This window comes from Sminthopsis crassicaudata, chromosome 2 (assembly GCF_048593235.1).
Source record: "Sminthopsis crassicaudata isolate SCR6 chromosome 2, ASM4859323v1, whole genome shotgun sequence".
NCBI lineage: Eukaryota > Metazoa > Chordata > Mammalia > Dasyuromorphia > Dasyuridae > Sminthopsis > Sminthopsis crassicaudata.
The window spans coordinates 123,881,710-123,905,618 of NC_133618.1; the positions used below are offsets into that span (position 1 = coordinate 123,881,710).

The 23,909-nt window shown below is 34.4% G+C and overlaps 1 pseudogene; it reads left to right on the top strand.

The window, feature by feature from the left end:
- The first annotated feature begins 328 nt into the window (after positions 1-328).
- Positions 329-23,909, top strand: part of LOC141552677 (mitotic checkpoint protein BUB3 pseudogene) — a 33,377-nt pseudogene continuing 9,796 nt past the window's right edge.

Genomic DNA, 23,909 nt, shown 5'->3' on the forward strand with positions numbered 1-23,909 from the left:
GGGAAAAGTCCTGTTTTCTCATTCTCCGGTATTTATAAAGCTCCTACTGGGTTCCAGGCTGTGATGGAAAAAAACAGGGTCCCGCGGGGGTAGCAGAATCATTAAGAGAAACAGCAAAATAGCTTGCGTTCCTGTCTAGTGCGTCCTTCGTACGGAGCGCTTTATGTATTTTACTAGCGGCTCTCAAGATAGTGGGAGGGAGGTCTATAGTCATCTACGTTTTACGGATGGGGAAACTGAGGCCGGAAAAGGTGAAGTAAATTGCCCCGGGCTCCCACAAGTGGCCAGACAGGATTTGCACTCGAATTAAGGGCACTGAAGGCTCAGGATGTACTCACGAAAAGACATTCTTACTAGAGTTGGGAGTAAGGTATGAGTAACAGTAACAAAGAAGCAACAGTGAGATAGGAGAACCGTGGAAGAGCCGGATGGACGCCACATGGTCACAAATGTGTTACTATATAATACTAGCATTTATATATAACACTTTGAGGTTTGCAAAGAACGTTAAAGATGTTACCTCATTTCCCCCCCACAATAATCCTGGGACATAGATGTTATTGTTATCCCCATTTTACTGATGAGGAAATGGAATCAGATCAAGTGACCTGACCAGCATCTGAGGCAAAATTTGAATTCAGGTCTTCCTGATTCTAATCATCAATCCACCATGTCACCTACCAGCCTTTTTTTTTTTTTTTCTCTTTCAATAAAATACTACCCACCAAAGTAAAAGTCCTGAGATACTTTAATATTTATTGGCAGGGCATTTTAATTTATTTCCTGGTTTGTTCCATTGTCCAAAGTGAAATACCTAGCCAGCTTTTTTTTTTTTTTCTTTCAATAAAATACTACCCACCAAAGTAAAAGTCCTGAGATAACTTTAATATTTATTGGCAGGGCATTTTAATTTATTTCCTGATTTGTTCCATTGTCCAAAGTGAAATACCTAGCCAGCTTTTTTTTTTCTCTTTCAGTAAAATATTACCCACCAAAGTAAAAGTCCTGAGATACTTTAATATTTATTGGAAGGGCATTTTAATTTATTTCCTGGTTTGTTCCATTGTCCAAAGTGAAATAGTTAGTAGGTAACAGACACAGTTTGAATTAATATCTCTGACTCCAAAATCTAGTATTGTTTTTACTATCACATAAGATATGAGAGGTAAAGTGGAAGATGCATTGATTTACAGGCAGAAGGCATAGGTTTGCCCTCTTTGGAACCCAGTTTCCTCATTTGTATAATGACAATGATAGTCAAAGATTATTTTGTATTTCTTTTGCATCGAATTTGTATATTTTTATATTTATATCTTTATGTAGGTAAATTCTCCTCTTGATGGATTACAAGCCTCTTGCGATTCAGATCTGTTTGATTTATGTCTTTGTATGCTCAGCACCCAGCATAGTGTCTGGCATATAGTGAGCACTTTGATAAATATTGACTAGTTTTTAAGTCACTTACCTAAGTATATATGTCTAGTAAGTGGCAGAGCCAAGATTCCAACCTATATGTTCTCACTTCTAGTCCTGTAAACTGCTTCTTTCTTAGGCATAACAAGGCAGTCAGATGGGCAAGTAGCAGCATAGAGGATTCTCTTGACTTTAGGCAGACTTGCATGGCTTTATAGGAGTTTGTCAACCTCAGATGGTGGCTATGCACTGACTTAGAAAAATCACATATTAACATTATCTATGTTCATTATTTATTTTGTTAAATACTTACTAATTAGATTTAATCTGATTCAGACTGCATTCAGTATTGTGGACAACATGGGGCAAGTGTTTGATATCTCTGCCATCCAGAGCAATGTAGAAAATACCACTGTGAAATACAAATATAAACAAAATACAAATAAATGAAATACAAATAAAAATTTTAATTCAAATGAACAATCAAAAGGAACTTTATGAGAATAGACTTTATATTTTTATAGAGAATATGATAAAAATGTTCCTTTGGAATATTAATGTCACAAAGGGTCATAGAGGTTGTCAAATGAGACAGAAGACTTATAAATTATTTTTCCTATATTTCGATGATGCTAAGAGAAGAAAGTAGATTGCATTCAAGGAAAATTGGAAGAATGGATGGAGAAACTTATTGTCTCATATAATGTGGGTGTTCAAGTAGAAGTACATATAAAGTATTAAATAGATGATCAGTAAGAATAGACTATTAGAAAGTAAAAAAATCATGCTGAGTTCTCTAAAAATTTGTATTATCTAATCTCAACTAGACCCTCACTGGAGTAAAGCAATCCACCTATTCCTCACTAAAACACAGTTGCTATTCTAATCCTTTTCTCCTTTCTTCAAATAACTTAAAAATTATCTATCTCCACCACTCCCTTATTTGAGAAACTTATCTTGTATTTTACCTTTAAAACTGAAGTCATTCACTCAGAGGTTCTTTTTTTATGTTACATACCTCTGACATCATCCGACTACTATCTCCTCCTTCATCTCTGTCTCACATACTTGTCCTGTAGTACTAACTTGGGCACAAGAAACTTTATACACTCCATCTTCCCAATAAACTTTTGTTTTCAGATTTTCAATTCAGGGAATGGACTGAAGGCAGCAAGTGGAGAGCAAAAATTAGACTTCATGCTAGATCATATTAGGGCATGCTAGAAATATTGGAAGTCAGACTGAGATTCCCAAAATTCCTTGAAGTTTGCAGCAAGGCAAAGAACATTCTGATGAGAACAGTAGAGCTGAGATCTTGAGACTGTGACCTGTACAAAGAGACAAACAGAAGGGAGCTAACAGCCTTGTTGCTTTGGCTTCAGAGCTTGACTAAGATCCAGGTTAGACCAAGGTTGGGGTCCATAGCAAGGAGCAGGTTCATTGTGTGGACAGAGCCTGACACTATGTCCTGTGTAGGAAGCAAGAAAATTAGCCAGATGGCAGGTGGGTTGCTCTGACCTCAAAGCATGGTTGGGGCCCCAATATTGAACTTTAGATTATGGTAAGGACCTGAGGTATGTAGGACCTGAGGCTGTATACCTTTAGGTAGAAAGAGGAGTAATTGTAGTTCCATCACCTTAAACCTATGGGGCGGTTAACCTACTTTACAAGGAATTGGAGACAGTAGCAGTTTACTGGAACTCCAACTGGGGGCAAACTTGTAGTTGTATTGCTAAGATTAACATCAGAAATTCAAATGAAAAAGAAAGCTATTAGATTTCATGCTAGATTACACTACATAAGCATTGTAAAAATGTTGAAAGTGCCTGGACTGAATCCCTCTGAATTCCTTGAAGAATAGAGGTCTTGGTACATGAAGCAGCAGGACCCTTATGAATATAAATTGTATTTAAGAAAAGGTCCTGACATTCCCCCTAGAAGTGTGCAGAGCCTGGGCCAACCATATAATCCCATTGTTCAACTGGAAAATCTAAAAATTGAGAGGAATCTATGATGAAAAGTTGTTGTGGAGCAAGAGATATCCAAGGACAAAATAACTTCTAAATTACTCCTAAATAACAACATCTACGAGTGAAATGTCAAAGAACAACACAACTTGGTCAAATGGCAATGAAAATGTATTGGAAAAGATGAAGCAGGGTTTTAAATAAATAAAATAAGATCTTTAGAAGAAAGAATTGGAAAAATATCTTAAAATGCCTGAAGAAAAACTTGGAGGGGGACTTAACAACTTAATACAACAGGTACAAAACTTACCCAGAAAAAGAACTGATGGTATCTGAACACAAATTGACAAATACTTTTTTTTTTTTGCTTTATTTTTCTTAGGGATTTTTTTGGTCTATGTTTTCTTTCACAACATGATTAATATGAAAATATTTTACATGACTATACAGATCTAATATGTTTAATTGTTTGCTTTCTCAATGAGGGGGAGGGTAAGAGGAAAGGAGAGAGTTTGAAAAAAAGAGTTTTAAGAACAAATGTTAAAAATTGTTTTTACGTGTAACTGGAATGAAATGAAATACTAAACAGAAAAAATAAAATAGAGGATCACTAAAAAAAAGAAAAGGAGAAATTAAAACTGAAAACAAAAAATTAAATTAATAAAAGTAGGAACTTTTTTTGAAAAAAATTTGATAAGCCATTTCCTAATTTAATTTTACACACAAGAAGAAAAGCAAAAACCAGAGTCAAAAATGAAAAAGGTAAATTAACAATTAATAAAAAAAAAATTATGAGAAACTATCCCACTCAGTTGTAGGCTAATAAAACTTACAATCTAAATGAAATGATGAATATTTATGAAAATAAGAAATGCCCAGATTAAAAGAATAGGAAATAAAATAGTTGATTAGCCCTATTTAGAAAAAAGAATAAATGAACTACAAAAGGAGAGGGAGGTAGAAGACACCAGATGGACTTACAAGAAAATTCTACTAACACATAAAGAATAGTTAAGTTCAATACTATATAAACATACTTTTTTTTTTTTTTGCTTTATTTTTCTTGGGGTTTTTTTTGGTCTATGTTTTCTTTCACAACATGATTAATATGAAAATATACAGATATAATATGTTTAATTGTTTGCTTTCTCAATGAGGGGGAGGGGAAGAGGAAAGGAGTTTGAAAAAAAGAGTTTTAAAAACAAATGTTAAAAATTGTTTTTACATGTAACTGGGATGAAATGAAATACTAAATAGAAAAAATAAAATAGAAGAGCACTAAAAAAAAGAATCCTATCAAATTCCCAATATGATACAAATCTGGTCATTATACCTAAACGGAGGGAGAATTTTAAAAATCAATATGTCTAGTAAATATTGATGTAAAAATTAAATGAAATATTAGCAAAAAAAACTATTGCAATATAGCACAAAGATCATAAACTATGACCAGGCTGGATTTATACCAACAATCTAGGTCTGGTTCAGTATTAAGAAAATGGTCAATATAAATAATCATATGGATATCAAAACCTACAAAAATGATATGATTATATTAATAGATGCAGAAAAATATTTGACCTGGTATAACATTCACTCCTATTAAAAAATAGAAAGCATGGAAATATAATTTTCCTTAAAATGATATGTATTAGCTATCTAAAAATCAAAAACCTGCATTATTTGTCATGAAAATAAAGTAGAGATGTTTCTAATAAAATCAGGGTAAAGTAAAGTTGTCCATTATCACCATTATTATTTAATATAGTGTTAGAATGCTAGGAAGTAAAAAATAAAAGAAAAAAAAAAAAAGAGAACAAACATATGCCAAGAAGAAAAACTCATTTTGCAGATAATATAAAGATTTACTTACAGAGTCCTAAGAAATCAGCTAAAAACTAGTTGAAACTAGCTAATCATGTCAGCAAAGTAGTAAGATATAAAATAAAGCCATATAAATCATCATCTTTGCCTCTTGGTAACAAAATCCAGTAGGAAAACATAGAAAAAAGAAATTCTATTTAAAATTACTACAAACAATATGAAGTACTTGGGAGTCTGCTTGCAGACACACACACACACACACACACACACACACATACACACACACACACACACACACACACACACACAAAGGAACATATGAACAGAATTAGAAAATGCTCTTTACACAAAGGCAAATATAAACAATTGGGATAATATTAATTGTTCATTTTAGCACAAGCCAAAACAAGAAAAGTTGCAATGCTACCTAAATTAATTTACTTATTTAGTGCCATGCCAAACTAGCAAAGCAATTTTATACCCAACAAAATTCATCTGGAAAAGCAAAACATCAAGAATGTTAAAGGAATCAATTCTTTTTAAAGATTTTTTTTAAAAAGCCCTAAAAGTACTAGATCTCAAACGATACTACAAAGCTGTCATAAAACAATTTGGTACCAGATAGGAAATGGGGAAGTTTATTAATAGAGTAGATTAGGCACTTAATGTACAGAAATAAATTAGTATAGCAGGCTAGTCTTTGATAAATATAAATATCCCACTACTGGAGCAAGAACTCATTATTCCACAAAAGCTGTTGAGAAAACTGAAAAGTAATCTGGCAGAAATTAGGTACAGATCAAAATATCATAATGTATATCAAAATAACTTCCAATGGGTATATGATTTAAACATAAAGGGTTACATCATAAATAAATTAGAGATCAAGAAGTAAATTATCTGTCACATGTATGGAAAAGTAAGAGATTATGTTCAAGCAAAATAGAGAATGTATTCATATGTGGTAAAATGATTTTGATTGTATAAAACAAAAAAAAAATTTGCATAAACCCCAATGCAGCTAAAATTAGAAGAGATACAAGCAAGCAACTGAGGAAAATTACCTTGGTAGTAAGTATCTCTGATAAAGATCTAATTTCTAAGATATATATTATATATGCAAAATAGAGAAGTGGAAATCTATTATGTAGACACATAGATCTATTAGATGTAACACAATCTACATATAAAGTATAAGCTATATGGAAATATAATATATAAGTAGAATCAAACAATATACTATTTACCAAAAAAAATACATTTGAAGTATAGGTAGGTTATTATTAGTTCAAATAATACATCCCCTGAAGTAGTGTATATGAATTCAAAGTTATAATTATGTACAATAGACTAAATAGTTCAAGCACAATAAAAATATGTAGGGCAAATTAAATTACTTCAGGGAATTATTAATTGCATCTGGATTATAAAGATTCACACATTTAAAATAAGGGTCTGGAATACAATATATTATACTTAATTCAGCAGAACTCAACTATGAGAAATGGTACCAATTAGCAAAAACAAAAATAGATTTAATGAATAAAGGTCGATGAAAAAACTACATTTTGCTCAAGAGTACCATGTACATTAAATTAATATGAATTCATATTATGTATACATCAAAAGATATCGTCTGAATACTTAAAGACAAAATTAAATGAGTTGCAAATGAAAAATATACAGTAAATACAGTTGGGATTTCAATGTACTGCTTTCAGATGTAGACACATCTAACCTAAAAAATTCACAAGAAAAAAAGTTAAGAACTAGCACAGAATTTGAGAAAAAATAGAAATTATAAAACTCCGATGATTACTGAATAGAAACTTAAAAAAAGTATTTTTCAGTATTTCATGATATAGTTACAAAAATTGATCATGTATTTTGGCATAAAACCTCACAATTAAGTTCTTAAAAGCAGAAATATTACAAACATCCTTTAGTTACTATAATATATTTAGTGAAGAGCCATTGAATAAAGGATTAAAATTAATTTTGTACTAAATAACAATCTTAAGAAAATGGATAGCAAGAGCAAAACAAAAGCTAATCACACAAACAATGAATTTCATTAGATGAAATTACAATATTGAGATAACTTAGCCAAACAGACAAAGCAGTATTTAGGTGAAAGAAAATTCCTCTTCTCCAGAAGCCCCAGGAGGAAAGGTACCAACATCCTACACTACTTGCAGGCACCTTAGTCTGTTGTACCATTTGCTCATTGCCATTCAGGATTTTTTTGAATTTCATCAATGTTGGCAATAATATCACCTGAGTGATTAACATAAGAACAATAAGGTTGATTAATGACAGCATAGGCACCTGCCTCCCAGTGTAGCAGTCAGCATATTCAAAGTCACTTAACTTTCCACTGCCATATGAGCCACAGGTTCAATTTTGACTTGCAACCCTAAAATAGCTGCAGCAGTATGTTCAATAATAGCAGAGTGTCCTAAACAAGATTTTCTAGTTCCACAGTTAGGTTACTGACAATCATACTTAAAGTAGGAAGGAAAGTCCACAAGAAGTGATACCCTGCACCATACTTTGCTGCAGGGTTGTGATCTCCCCCCAAAGTGCTTTATTTTTAAAAATGCCAACATGCTTCCATATTTCTATTTGTTCCTATTCCCATAAATCATATGGAATGATTTGTCACAATCACAAATGACACTAAATATGCTATTCCACAAGTCTCATACTACTTAGATTTGAGAGAGGGAAGAAAAAACAAAACCAGCACTGATTAAAAAAAAAAAAAAAAAAAAAAAAATTTAACCTGGTTGGTTACTAAACCCCACGGTATCTTAGAAAGTTTGACAACTCAGTAAAGTTGTATGTACTATAGGTAACTTGCAAAAGAAAAATTATGGTAGCCCCCTAAGTTCTTTGTTAGGGTACATCCAAAAGAAGGAACAATTTTAGGTTCAGAAGTACCAAAAGTGAAATTATTTCTCATTAAATTGCCCATATTTATTCCAGAATTTGTGGTCTTATTTTTGTTTACACAAAGAGTAGAATTTAGCATAGGATGAACTACAGTCACTGGGGGAAACTTAGCTTTTAAACTAACTCAGGTCACATTGCTACAGGTCAATGTGTGAAACTTCATTTAAAAAAAATGTAAAAACCCTAATTCTCATAGAAAGATTATTCCATTCTGTAGGTTAGAGGAGCTGTCATTAATGACATGTTTGGCAAAGGCAAAAGGAACAAATGACCCAGTGAATTTTCATTTCATGCTGTTGCTGCATACTTCTGGCTTAGTTTCTCCTTTTTCAACAGGAACAACCCCCCAAGGCTCAGGTGAATTTCTATGGATACATTGACAAACCTAGTACCCATGTGTTCCAATAACCTTAGCATAATGCAGTTTATGGCCTATTTAACTAAGCATTCAATAATATGATTATTTAGGACCCATTCATTTTTGAATGTATAAGCATCTTCAATCAAATATGAAGCATTGCAACTGAGCCATAATTGGCTCAGGGGAACATTCCCTTTTTCAAAGATGGAATTTAGTTACCAAATAATTCTTGTTCTCTTTGGTCTTTGGATAGGATTGAGCTGAAGTCTTGACCTGATACTAGCACAAATAAGGCCCCCAGTATTATTAGGGGCACAACTGTGTATGATGTCCTTAAAAAGATTTTGTTAATCAATGTATTCTTCATTATGATTGTCAATTTCTCCCTTTTCCCTAAATAGGAAGGTAGCCTCTTTATGTCCGAAGGAGTGGTCACATATTATATTTTGAGGAGGCTAGATTTCACTACTTTCTAGAGCAAGGGGTTAAAAATAAGAAAATCAGTCCAATATAGCAGGGAATTAAAATGTCAAACAGCTTCAACAGCTCCTCCTGGAGAAGGCTCCTCCATTCTACAAGGTTGTAGCTTTTCTATAATTTTCAGCTTATTAGTTCCTCCAAAATACTCTATATCACCTGTTCTCTTTTGAACTTCAGGGATTAGAAAATATCAGACATCACCTGCATCTACATCCTTGGAAGTTTTAGTCTCAAAATCTATTTTACCTATTATAGAAGAACTTTTGCTAGTCCAATTGTAGTTGATAAAAACTATATGGGATTATGTCAAGTCATGAAACATATAGATCACTCTTAGCTGGATCAGGTCTCAAGATGGATCCTTAGCTGTCCCAAGCAAAAAACATTTATAGCAAAGGTAATTCCCAAACCACTTAAACCAATAACTACCATTAATGCTAGTAGCACAAAAATCCAATTGATAGAGACAGCTCCCCATCCTCAAAATAACAATTTGAAGAGTGAGAATTTTTGTTTCCCTTGATAGTTATAGCAAAATCAATTGCTAAATCGGTAGGATTACTAATAAAATTGTTTCAGGAGAATTCATTAGCAAATTTATTATAGGAAGGTTCATTAGGAGTCAGGTTGTGCAAGTCAATGGGTCAGAAAAATTACAAGTTGTAGTAGGTCCAAGAGTCATTGTGGAAAGACCCCTACTGATTTCATTGCTAGAGATTATGTTAAAACTAAGTAGGTATCTAAGTGCTCCTTTTAATAAGAGAGTATTGCCACTAGGATTCTGTATAGACTTGGGCATGGATTTAATGGGCTCATCTATAGAATGCAATTTGCCAAAAGAAAGAAATATAGTGTGTGTTATGCACTTCCTAGTCCTGTCTTGAAAAATTTGCACTTTCATGGGTAGGTTTTAGTAGCACTGGTGACTATGCTTCCTCTTTAAGGGAGAAAGATTTTCCAGGGTAACAAAAAAGAGATCTATCCTTCTGCTTTCAGTATATCATGTTAAGATCACAAGAAAGGCTTCTGTTTGCTTAGCCTTGCAGTTAGTAGTATAGATATCTGAACAGAGCAAGGGCACTGTAGCCACAATTAGCATGGAATTGTGTAAAAGGGAGGCCTATATCTTACCCACATCTTAATAGTAATCAGTAGAAATATTGAGGTTACTAGATAGCAAATAGTCTCTAGCCATTCCCTTAATTAATCTGAGAGAAATGGAGAAATCGGATTCATTAGATATGGGAGGCAAAAGAAATTTTCTGTCTCTTTACTCTAATAATAAATAACACTGACAGCATTTGGGGTAGAGTCATCACAGCAGGCACCAGGGAGCAACATTAAAAGCACAACCAAAGTATAATAGGGTCTTTGTTCATCTAACATCATTGTAACTGCAAGAAACCATAGGCTAATGAGTACTATTAGAATGAAAGTTACTCACAATCATAAAGGCAAAGATAATTCCTTTATGTCTAAAAGTCTTATTAAGAAACTGCTCTTCCAAGTAAAGTTACTTCTTATTTAGCAAGTCTTTGATCAGAAAAGGCTTGAGTTCAGTGAAACAACTGCAAAGATTCAAAATCATGAGGGTACTGAATAGTTAATGAAATTCCTATTGCAAGATCAGAAGCCTTTTCTAATAGGAAGGCAGTGGCTGCAACAACCAACAGATAGAATGGAACACTACCAACTATATTGTCCAATTAGCTGAATAATAAGCCACAGGGCACATTATGGATCCCAGTGATTGTATAAAAACACCAAAAACTACCCTCTCCCCTTCATTCATACCCTAGAGCAGGGGTTCTCAAACTACTGCCCGTGGGCCAGATGTTGCTGAGGACGTTTATGTGCCCACCAGGTTATATACGACAAAATCAGACTGGAAGTGACGTTTGACCTAAACTCGTGTTAGCAAAGCACACTTCTGGCACTGGGCTAAGGTGGTGGAGACAGAGTGTCCAGCCCTCCAACAGTCTGAGGACAGTGAACTGGCCCCTATTTAAAAAGTTTGAGGACCACTGCCCTAGAGATTGAATAGACATTAGTGCTTTCTTCAACTCTATGAGAGTAGCGAGATGCTCAGACTCAAAATGTAGAGATGTTCAGGAATTTGTCCTTTAGTTAGTGCAACAAGAGGTTTAGTAATTTCATGGAATGATAAAATACACTAATGGCAATATCCTGCAGCTCCCCAAATGGCAGGTACCTGCTTTTTTCTCTTGGGAACTGACCACTACTGAATTATCTATGTGCATTTCTGAGAAATAGAATGCTTTCCAGCAGATTAAAAATAAAACCAAGATACTTTACCTTAGGCTGGTATCACTGTACCTTTGATCTAGAGATGTTGTGTCCATAATGGTAGTGCTAGGAGAATTACTTATTCATTCTACAAAAAGTCCCATACGTCTAAGTAAGATATCTCTAGCTTTTTGAAACTCAGTTTGCTCATTTTTATATGCAGGTTGGTTAGAATCCCAATGGGGATTTTAAATGGCCAACTTCCCTGATCTATTGGATCCACAATTTGTTTATTTATAATCTCAATAACACCTGTCCTTTCATTTGAGGATAACAGAGTCTCCATAAGGTCAGTCACATCTCCCCAGTTATTGCCATGGAACTTGGACTATAAATTGATTAATAACTGCAATAGGATCATCAAATCTAGGTATGGCTTTCCTTTAATTAGAGAGGTCTGATGACCTAAAAAGATGATCTTCTTTAATATACACAAAACCTCCTCCTGCTACTTGATGCACTTTATAAGAGGAAAAATACCATCAGACTTCTCTGTTTCCTGAATTTTGTTAAAAGGCTGTTTCAGAGGAAGGTGCATAAATAAGCAGGAGGGACAGAGAAAGAAGGAGGAAGAGAAAGGTCTGGTAAAGCTGGATAGAGAGATGAGAATTAACTGCTTTCTGGCAGTACCTTCCAAGAATACCAATAATTCATTTGTTCTAAATTGGTTTTGGGAGATTGTGCAATAAAATTCTGTACTTTTTAAAAGTAATCAACTGTTCCAAACTTTGGCCAAAACAATTCCCCTGAGGAGTTTGTATTTTCAAAACAGATTTTACATAATTTAACAGTTCTGTTTTTTTGTCATCCCCTGCTAGATAGGGAATCCGCCTTTATCTCAGACTATTAAAAACTTAACCAATGGAGATCCTGGTAGGAATGCTTTATGTCTGACACTATGGCTCCTGTGGCCCTCTTCAATTAGGAATTTCCCAGCTAATGTAGTGGTTCCCTCTTTAAAAAACCAACAACAAATAAAATTCACCTTCTCTAAAAGGTCATTTTCTTCTGCACTAAAGTGGGTTCTTTCCTGTAGCTAGCACTCAAATATTCAAGGACTTTTTTGGGGGGGTAAATTCTCTAATTCCTTCAATTTTAATTTCATAATTTAACATCTAGGATTCTAGGATCAATCTCCTAAGACCCAAAAAATCCTTTATGAGAGATTATTAAAATTTATACACACTTTCCTTTAAAACTTCCTAAAAACTTAGTTTTGGTTATCAGTGACTGATTTAGTAAGATGGTAATATTTGTCTAACCACCTCCCAGAAGGAACCAAAGCATTTTGCCTATGGGGCATGGCTTCCCCAGGATTGGCCAGGATAGTTGACTGAAGTAGTGGCTTTCTAACTTCAAAATCAGCTCATTCACTCACTGAAAAATAAATAGGAGGGTGAAATTGTCTTCAGTGGTGATGTGGCTTGATAGCTTGTAATTGAAGTGGGAAATCTCTCCCTTAAGACTATCAGATCTGGCCCAAATTATTGCTCTCTCTAGGTTATGTCAGAGCCCTCATGTTGAGGAATCACAGCTCAAGAAACAGAACAGGTTGTAAGATTTCTTGCTGTGTTGTAAGTCACTCAGAGTACTCCCTGAACCTACATAAGGAATTTCTCTACTAATGACAAGAATAATTCAATTATTTATTGTTTAAAAAATTTGAAGACAAAAATCTATCTTAACTTTGCCAACAGGTATTCTCTTGGTTTACCCCTAAATTATCTTTTTTCTTTTAAGGAAGTTCCCCAGTTGGGTTAAGAGGAACTATTTGAATTTATACCTAATTCATATGGAATTATGAACTCTGGAGCACAGAAATTCTATTCTTTATAAAAATTATATTACATATAATTTTAATGCTTGAAACAGAAGCTAATGTCTTTTCCCTTCTATTTCTTTTTTCTTTTTGTTAAAAAAAAAAGATAGACTAGTGGAAAGTAGCATTGAAACCACTAGTTTTTCTTTTTCAGCCAGCTAAGATAATTTTCTTAACTTCCTTAAAAGAAAAAAAAACAAAAAACTTAGGGGTAAACCAAGACGACTCATCTATCTACAGCTTGGAAAGATTAACTTTAGACTCAGAAAATTTGGGTATAAAGGACAAGAAGAATCCAACCTCTTAGTCTTTGGGGGAGCCAATGGCAAAAATTCATCTGAGTGTGTACTTCTTCTTAGGTACCGTGCAAAGGTTGGTCTGAGGAAAGGAGAGTCCCTATCATGTCCTTCTACCTGGCTCACTAAAAATGTGGCCCAAAAATGTCCAGTGTGCAAGAAAAACAACTGAGGCAGAGCTCTAAACCAACAATTATTTAGTAAAGGGACCTGGCCCCCTTCAATGAACAGGACCTCAGATTCTTATCATTATCTGAGATGCCTCTTTTGCTTGCTACCCTAATGATACAGAAGAGACAAAGTAAAATACATAGTCTCATTGGTAATAGACCTATATCTTGACCTTCCAAGAGAATCATTAGCTCATTTGGATATCCAAGTATGGGCAGAGCTGATGGACTTCCATTGACTTCATATTGGGCAATAGATTGAAGAACAAATTCACAAGCAGCTCCTGCAGTGTAAGGTTACTCCTTGGTCAAATTCTCATAGGATCTGTTGGGCAACAGTGCAATAAGGTAATTTCCCTAGCAAAGAAATGACAAGGATAGAGGTATAATTCAAAAATATCCAGGCAATTTGCTTTGGTTCCTTTTGGGAGGTGATTAGACAGATATTTACTATCTGACTAAATCAGTCACTGACAAAGCTAAGTTTTTAGGAGGAAAACTAGCATAAATTTTGATAATCACATATAAAGGACCTTTTGGTCCCCTTAAGGCCTTAGCCTTATTAATCCTGATACTAGGATTCTAGATGTTAAATCCTGAAGTTAAAATTGAAGGAAATGGAGAACTTACCAAAAAATGGTTCCTGAATATTTGAGTGTTCACTATAGGAAAGAACCCATGTATTCAAAGATATCCATGCCACATTCATCCTACTGTCCCCTTACCCCTCCCAACTAGAGTTTGGTCAACTTATTCAGCAAGAAAAAGGTTAAAGGTCCTCTGTTCAGCTCTCTATAATAAGTGAGTTTTAGGAAAAGAATTGAAATCAAAATTCTTTTATAATCATCCTCAAATATAAGATACATAAAATAAGCATTAATATACATATAATTTCTACATGTATATTGATAAATAATTATTAAATATGTAATCACTACCCCTTATGGAATCACACTAATTTGAATAACTGATTAGAATATTCAATTAGTCTAATTAGTCAGATATCACAGGAGTTCATAGATTTCTTTAAACTGTCAAAGGAGTACAGACATAAAAAATGTCAAAGCCCAATAACTACAAAATCATTTTGGCTTTCAGTCTTCCTCAATTTATTTTTCTAGGAGCTTTCTATTCTTCCATGTAAATAAGAAAGACTGAGATCATTGTCAGTGAAATTCACAGGGCCAAAATTAAACCCATGTGATAAAGTCATTGCCCTTTCCACCTGTCCACTATAGTTCTTGTATATTGTTATAGCTTTGAGATCATTCTTGTACTATATGTATATGGGCATGTAAAGAGAGAAGGATGGGGAAAAAGAAGGGAGGATGTTTGCGATGGTGCGATCTAGCTCCTCTGAAGGGCTCAGAATAAGTCCTTGTCAGCATAAGCAAAAGTCCTTGCCCCACATTGTGGACGCCAATATATAATGTGCAGTTGTCTCCAGAAACTGCTGGTCAATCTTTGGGAGATCTGCTGTGTCAACTGCCACCATCTCTGACCTCGTGTAGAGACTCTTTCTCTCTCCAGAGAGCTGCCCCAAGTCTGGCCCAGACAAGACTCTCCATCTCTTTATCCTCCCAGAGAATGGGCATGGGATAATGCAAGGGCTTCTGGGAAAAATTATTTCAATCAATGAACTTACTCCTCCTAAGCATGCAAGCTCCTCCCCAGGAGTTCGCAGGCATAAAACTCCCCTAAAGGCCGGAACTAGAGAATTGTTAAGTACCATTTTAGCACTTAGTAAGAACCTAACAGATGCTAACCTCAGGGAGACTTTAGTAAAAGTTAAAGGTCTTCCTAGTTTTCCCCTCACTTTGTAAAATAGATTTTTACTTTTTCAAATACATATAAAGATAGGTTTCAGCATTCATCTTTGCAAAACTTTGTGTTCTAAATTTTTCTCTTTCTTTCCTCTCCATTCCTTCCCAATGACAGCAAACAATCCAATATAGGTTAAATATGGGCAGTTCTTTTAAACATATTTCCATATTTGTCATGCTGCACAAAAAAATCACATCAAAAAGTGAAAGAAAAAAATATAAGAAAGAAAAACCAAGGAAACAAACAAATAAACAACAACAACAACAAAAGATGAAAATACTATGCTTTGATCCATATTCAGTCTTCATAATTTTCTCTCTGAATGTGGATGGCTCTTTGAATCACAAGTCTATTGAAGTTGCCTTGAGTTACCTCATTGTTGAAAAAAGCCAAATCCATCACAGTTGATCATTATATAATCTTATTGTTGCTGTTTATAATGGTGTTTTCCTGGTTTTGCTTACTTTCCTCAGCATCATTTCATGTCAAGTTTTTCCAGGTTTTCTGAAGTCAGCCTGCTCATCATTTCTTATAGAACAATAAGATTCCATTATATTCCTATATCATAACTTATTCAACCATTTCCCAGCTAATGGGCATCCACTCAGTTTCCAATTCCTTGACCCCACAAAAAGGACTGGCACAAACATTTATGCACATGTGGGTCATTTTCCTTTTTTTATGATCTCTTTGGAATACAGACTTAGTAGAGACACTGCTGGGTCAAAGGGCATAGTTTCAAATTGCTCTCCAGAATGACTGGATCAATTCACAAATCCATCAACAATGCATTAGTGTTTCAGCTTTCCCACATTCTCTTCAATATTTATTATTACTTTTTCCTGCCATCTTAACCAATATGAAAGGTGTGAAATGGTTCCCTAGAGTTGTCTTAATTTGCATTTTTCTAATCAATAGTGATTTAGAGCATTTTTTCATATGAATAAATTATCTGTTCATATCCTTTGACCAATTATCAACCGAGGAATGACTTGTATTTCTATAAATTTGACACAATTCTCTACATATTTTAGAAATGAGGCCTTTATCAGAAACTGTGGATATAAACATTTTTTCTAGCTTTCTGCTTCCCTTCTAAACTTGGATGAATTGATTTTGTTAGTACAAAAACTTTTTAATTTAATGTAATCAAAATTATCCATTTTACATTTCATAATATTTTCTAGTTCTTCTTTGGCCATAAATTCCTTCCTTCTCCACAGATCCAAGAGGTAAACTATCCATTGTTCTCCTAATTTGCTTATAGTACCACCCTTTATGTCTAAATCAGGAACCAATTTTGGCCTTGTTTTGGTATGGCATATTAGGTGTTGGTCAATGCCTATCTAGTTTCCACTATACTATTTTCCAATTTTCCTAGCAATTTTTGTCAGATAGTAAAGCTGGAGCCTTTGGGTTTATGATTTAGATAGAAGGAATGTCTATAAATGTCTATAAATCATAGGAATGGGTGTTGTAGTTTGTCGAATGTTTTTTCTGCATCAATTAATATAATCATATAATCTCTGTTAGGTTGGTTACAGATATGGTCAATTTTATTGATAGTTTTCCCGATATTGAATCAGGCCTGCATTCCTATGTGGTCATTCTATGTGCCTTCTATATGGTCATAGTGCATTATCCTGGAGATAAATTGCTGTAATCTCTTCACTAAATTTTAATTTAAAATTTTATTTAAGATTTTTGCATTAATATTCATTAAGGAAATTGCTCTATAATTTTATTTCTCTGTTTTGGTTTTTCCTGATTTGGGTATCAGCACCATATTTGCATCATAAAAGGACTTTGCTTAGACTCCTTCTCCTATTTTTCCAAATAGTTTTTATAGTATTGAAATTAGATGTTCTTTAAGTGTTTGGTGAAATTCAATTGTAAATCCATCTGGTCCTGGAGACTTTTTTTTTTTTTTTTTAGGGAATTCATTAATGGCTTATTCAATTAGTTTTTCTAAAATGGCACTTTTTAAGTCATTTATTTCCCCTTCTGTTAATCTGGGCAATTTATATTTTTGTAAATATTCATCCATTTCTGATAGATTGTCAGATTTACTGCTATACAGTTGGGCAAAACAGCACCTAATTATTACTTTAATCTTCTCTTTATTGGTAGTAAGTTCACCCTTTTCATTTTTGATACTGGTAATCTGGTTTTCTTCTTTCCTTTTTCTAATCAAATTAACCAAAGGTTTATCTACTTTGTTGAGTTTTCATAAAATCAGCTCTTATTTTTGTTTATTAGTTCAATAATTTTGTTATTTTCCATTTTAAGAATCTCCCTTTTAAGTTTCAGAATTTAAATTTTTTTATTTAATTGGGATTTTTAGTTTGTTTTTTTCCTAGATTTTTTAGTTATATGCCCAATTCATTGATCTTCTCTTTCTCCATTTTATTCATGTAAACATTTAGTGATATAAAATTTCCCCTAAGAATTGCTTTGTTTTAGTTTTAGTAAGTTGTCTCATTGTTATTCTTTTGGATGAAATAGTTAATTGTTTCTATGATTTGTTTAACCTACTCATTCTTTAAGATTAAATTATTTCATTATCAATTACTTTTGGTCTATTTTTCCCTGTCCCTTTATTGCATGTAATTTTTATCACATCATGATCTGAAAAGAATGCATTTACTATTTCTGCCTTTCTTCATTTGATTGTGAGGTTTTTATTTTCTTACATATGGTCAATTTTTGTGTAGATGCCATGTGCTGCTGAGAAAAGGTATATTCCTTTCTATCTCCATTCAATTTTCTCCAATTTTCTAAAATTCAGTTCACCTCCTTAACTTCTTTTTAATTTATTTTGTATTTATATTTATCTAATTCTGAAGGAGGGAGGTTGTAATCCTTCACTAGTATAATTTTGCTGTCTATTTCTCTTGCAACTCAACTTAACGTCTCCTCTAAGAATATGGATGTTGTACCACTTGGTACATATATGTTTAGTATTGCTATTTCTTCATTACATTGAGCAAGATGTAGTTTTCTTCCTTATTTCTTTTATTAGATCTATTTTTGCTTTTTGTTTAATCTAAGATCAGGATTGCTATCCCTGCTTTTTTTTTTTTTTTTTTTTTTTTTAATTTCAGCTGAAGTTTAATAAACTCTGCTCTAGCCCTTTACTTTTACTCTCTAGACATCTCTCTGCTTCATTGTCCCAAGCTTCTTCTGCAGGCCAACAAATTTTTTTCACTGACTGTGTCAGGGCCAGTGCTGCAGGCTTCCCCATTGAGCTAAGTGGCCTAGCTAAGTCCTGACTATTATGCTGAGGTTCAGAGTCTCACAATTTACCTTCTCTAGTTGTGTTGGAGGTCATACAGCTGGTCTGCTGATCTGTCCATCTAAACCACGACAGAGTAACCAATGCTGCTGTATTTTGGGTAGAAGCCTTCTGCTAAATTCCTTGAACCTGGCCTTCCCATACCTGGCCTCCTTATGCTGTGTCTGTGGTGGGCCTAGTTCTCCCCTGCTCAATCGAGACAAATTTTTCCTGAAGTCTTTCTAAGACTTAAATTGGAAAATTGTTACACTCAGAATGTTTGTGGGTTCTATCACTCCTAACTCCATTCAGAGGCTTGATCTAGTATTGGTTCTGAGGGGAAGCTGAGGAGAGCTCAGGCAACATCCTATCTACTCTCTTTTGGCTCCACCCTTGGTTTGCCTAGTCTAAAATAAATGTAAAGGGGAAAACCTTCAGTTGGAAAACAGATCTTTTTCTCTCTCAGATTTATTGTCTTAAAACATATGAAGAGGTCAATTGGTCCATGAATGCAACTTCAGATATGTTTTTTCCATCTTTTCCCTTATTCATCTACATAAAATTCCCAAAGGAGTATAAGATGTAAAAAAACTAATCACCCTAAAGAAAAATATAGTAGGCTAAACTTTTGAATATGGAAGTGTGTGGTACAGAAATGGTAAGGGGTCACCATTTAATAAAAAAAAAAAAAAAGCTGGAGAGAGCTCTAGAAAAAAAAATCAAAGTTTATTTTACATTCTCTCGAGAAGGGCGCCCCACCCTTCGAGCAGACAATCGAAGAGAGGAAGCACCTCCTGTGGGCAGGACAGGACCTTTAATGCCTAATGCAAAACACCCCCTCCCACCACTGACTCTCATCCTCATTGGCTGAGAGTCTTACATTCTAAATGCCAGATCTACCCATGAAATTGAACTTGACCAATAAGTACATAATTGCCCATATTTGGCTGAAATAGGGAGATATCATGAGAGGGGAACGCAATTATGCCCTTGACTCCATGTTCAGAGTCCTTCAGGCCTACTCAAACACTGAAGTAGATGAAGCCTTACTCGATTTTCACAACTGTCTTGAAAGATCTCACCTCATCTCATTCAGAAGGAATTATGGCAAGAAGAGCCTAGCTTTCTTTTATCTTCTGCCTAGAGGCAATAAAAGAGCTTTGTACAGAACTAATCCTTTGAGGGAATTTAAGAGAAAAATCTGCTGATTCTAGTCAAAGTTTATTTCCCCAGATGAAAGCGCTTGTTAAAACTTCAGCCAGGCCACAAGATTATATGATGATCAATTCTGATGGACTTGGCTCTCTTCAACAATGAGATGATTCAAACCAGTTCCAATTGTTCATTGATGAAGAGAGCCATCTACACCCAGAAAGAGGACTATGGGAACTGAGTGTGGTTCACAATATAGCATTTTATCTTTTTGTTGTTGTTTACTTGCATTTTATTTTGCTTCTCTTTTTTTCTTGTGCTGCACAATAACTGTATAAATATGTATACATATATTGGATTTAATATATATTTCTACCATGTTTAACATTTATTGCATCTAGGGAGGGTGTGGGAAAAGGGGGGAAATTGAAACACAGGGCTTTGTAAGAGCTAATGTTGAAGAATTGTTTGTGCATATGTTTTGAAAAATTTTTAATAAAAAATGATAAAATTAAAAAAAAAAAAAAAAAAAAAGACTTTAGCCACAGAGAGCAGTACTGCCCAGTCTAGCCCAAGGCTCAAGATAAAAGGACAATTATAGCTACCCTTCCTTAATTTCATTGTAATCTTGAGAGAAAGTTTGAAGAATTCTCACCTGTTGGCTCAACCAAATTCCATTTCCCTACTCTGGCCATTTCATTGATAATCTCCTGTGGATTTTCTGGAATCTTCTCTTTCCTTGTCTTACTTTCCTTTAAGTCTGATCTAAAATCTCACCTTTTGCAAGGAGACATTCCTGACCTTCCTTCTCTCTGAAGATTATGTCAAATTAAATCTGTGTACTTTATTCGTACATAGCTGTTTGTTTGTTGTCTCTTATATTTTACTGTGAAGTCCTTGAGGTCAGGGACTGTCTTTTACCATTTATTGACTGAGTGGAACAAACAGGAAAGTTCACTGACCTGTTGTTCCAAAGACGATGGAAAATACAGGCATGCTTTGTTGTACTAGACTTCACAAATGTTGTTTTATAACAATACAGTGGCAACCCTACATGGAGCAAGTCTATCAGTGTTGTTTTTCTAACACCAAGTGTTCACATTGTATGTCTGTGTCAGATTTTGGTAATTCTCAAAATATTTCAAACTTTGTCATTATTATTATAATTGCTATGGTGATCTATGATCAGTGATCTCTGATGCTTCTATTGTAATTGTTTAGGGCAAAATTAATTTGTGCCCATATAAAACAACAAACTTAACTGATAAATGTGCATGTTCTAAGTGCTCCATCAACCAGTCATTCCTCTCTGTCTGTCTCTCTGTCTCTCTCTCTCCAGCCTTTCTCTGTCTCTGTTTCTATTTGCCTCTTTGTCTCCTCTCCAGCTTCTCTCTTCCCTGAGACCCAACAATATTGAAGAAAGTTATGTAAACTTAGTGGATAAAGCTGCTGTAGGATTCAAGAGGATTGACTCCAGTTTTGAAAAAAAGTTTTACTGTGAGTAAAATGCTATCGAACGGTATTGCATGATACAGAGAAATCCTTCATGAAAGGAAGTCAATGCAGCAAATTTCACTGTTATCTTATTTTAAGACATTGCCACAGCCATTCCAACCTTCAGAAACTACCACCCTGATCAGTCAGCAGCTATCAACATCGAGGAAAAACATTCTACCAGCAAAAGCCTCCCTGAAGGCTCAGATGATAGTTAGTACTTTTTAGCAAATTTTTTTTATTATTATAACTTTTTATTGACAGAACATATGCCTGGGTTATTTTTTACAACATTATCACTTGCATTCACTTCTGTTCTGACTTTTCCCTTCCCTCCCTCCACCCCCCCCTCCCCTAGATGGCAGGCAGTCTTATACATGTTAATTATGTTATAGTATATCCTAGATACAATATATGTATGCAGAACTGAACAGTTCTCTTGTTGCACAGGGAGAATTGGATTTAGAAGGTAAAAATAACCTGGAAAGAAAAACAAAAGTGCAAACAGTTTACACTTGCAATAGAGTATTTTTAAATTTAAGACATAATAATATATTGCATACTTAAAATACTATACTATAGTATAACCATAACTTTTACATGTACAAGAAAACCAAAAAATATGTCTGATTCACTCTATTTTGATATTTGCTTTCTTGCAGTGGCCTGGAACTGAACCCATAATATTTCCAAAACATTTCTGTATTAATTTGACCACAGTTTTCAGAGCAAGAAGAAGAGAGATAATGATTGTGGCAATTTGGAAAATGACCAAGGTAAGGATGAAGAGCTATGTTCCTAGGGACTTCCAAAGTATCTTAGCTTCTCCTTAGTAATTTAGTTTGGTTAGAGGAGCAGGAGAGGAAGAGGCAGAGAACTGAATCCTACCTCATAAGTGGGTGGCTCCTTGGTCTAACACCACTCCCACACCCAATTATAGGTACAACCAGGAAACACTGGTCACATAGAGCTTTTTGCAAGTATCATCAGATGGGGCCAGGTCACAGGTTCACTTCCATGAATGCACCATGGAGTATAGATCTCAGCCCAGAAAATCAGCAAATCATTCCAATTATTTTCATTACTCTTATGCTTGCTTTTCCAAGACATTGGGCCTCTTGTCAATGGAATCTACCTGAGCCATAATTAGTGAGAAATTATGATCACATGCCATCTCTTCTCAGACCTGAATCTTACTTTTAAGCTTTAGAGAGGCAGAGGCTGCTTATAATAAAACAGAAATAGATATTTTCAAATGATTAGTCATTCAGTTATTTTTCAGTTCTCTAACTCTTTGTGACCCCATTTGGGGTTTTGTTGATAATGACACTAGAGTAGTTTGCCATTTCCTTCTCCAGCTAATCTTTTAGTTGAGAAAACTGAGGCAAACAGGGTTAAGTGACTTGCCCAAAATCACATAGCTAGTAAATATTTGAGAAATTAGGACTCAAATCTTACTGAATCCTGGTCTAGTATTCTATCCATTGAGTCACCTAGTTGCCTCTAATTGATAAGCAAAGGATATAAACGATTCTCAAAAAGATATTAGCTTCCATATTAAAGACTACTCCAAATCACTAGTGATAAAAAATTTACAAATGAAAACAACTTTGGAGTTTCATTTCACATATAACAAATTGACAAAGATGACAAATGATAGGAAGTCAGCCTCAGAAAAAGTTTTGAAAAACAGGCATTCCAAAAAGTTATCAAACTGTGCATACCCTTTGATCTAGCAGTGCTACTAATGGGCTTATATCCCAAAGAAATACTAAAGAGGGGAAAGGGATCTGTGTGTGCCAAAATGTTTGTAGCAGCTCTTTTCATAGTGGCTAGAAACTGGAAGATGAATGGATGTCTATCAATTGGAGAATGGTTGGGTAAATTATGGTATATGAAGGCTATGGAATATTATTGCTCTGTAAGAAATGACCAGCAGGATGAATTCAGAAAGGCTTGGAGAGACTTACATCAACTGATGCTGAGTGAAATGAGCAGAACCAGAAGATCACTATACACTTCAACAATAATACTGTATAAAGATGTATTCTGATGGAAGTGGATATCTTCAACAAAAAGAAGATCCAACTCACTTCCAGCTGATCAATGATGGACAGAAACAACTACACCTAGAGAAGGAACACTGGGAAATGAATGTAAAATATTAGCACTACGGTCTATCTACCCAGATTACTTGTACCTTCAGAATCCAGTACTTAACGTGCAACAAGAAAATTGGATTTACACACATATATTATATCTAGGTTATACTGTAACACATGTAAAATGTATGAGATTGCCTGTCATCTAGGGGAGGGAGTAGTGGGAGGGAGGGGAAAATCTAGAAAAATGAATACAAGGGATAATGTTATAAAAAAATTACTCATGCATATATACTGTCAAAAAATGTATAATTATAAAATTAATAAAAAAAAAAGAAAGACAGGCATTCTAAATGTAATATTGATGGAATATGTGAATTGACTCAACCATTCTGGAAAGCAATCTGTTTTATTAAAATATGTGGCTAAAATATTAATCTATCCTTTAACCCAGAAATACTACTGCTAGCC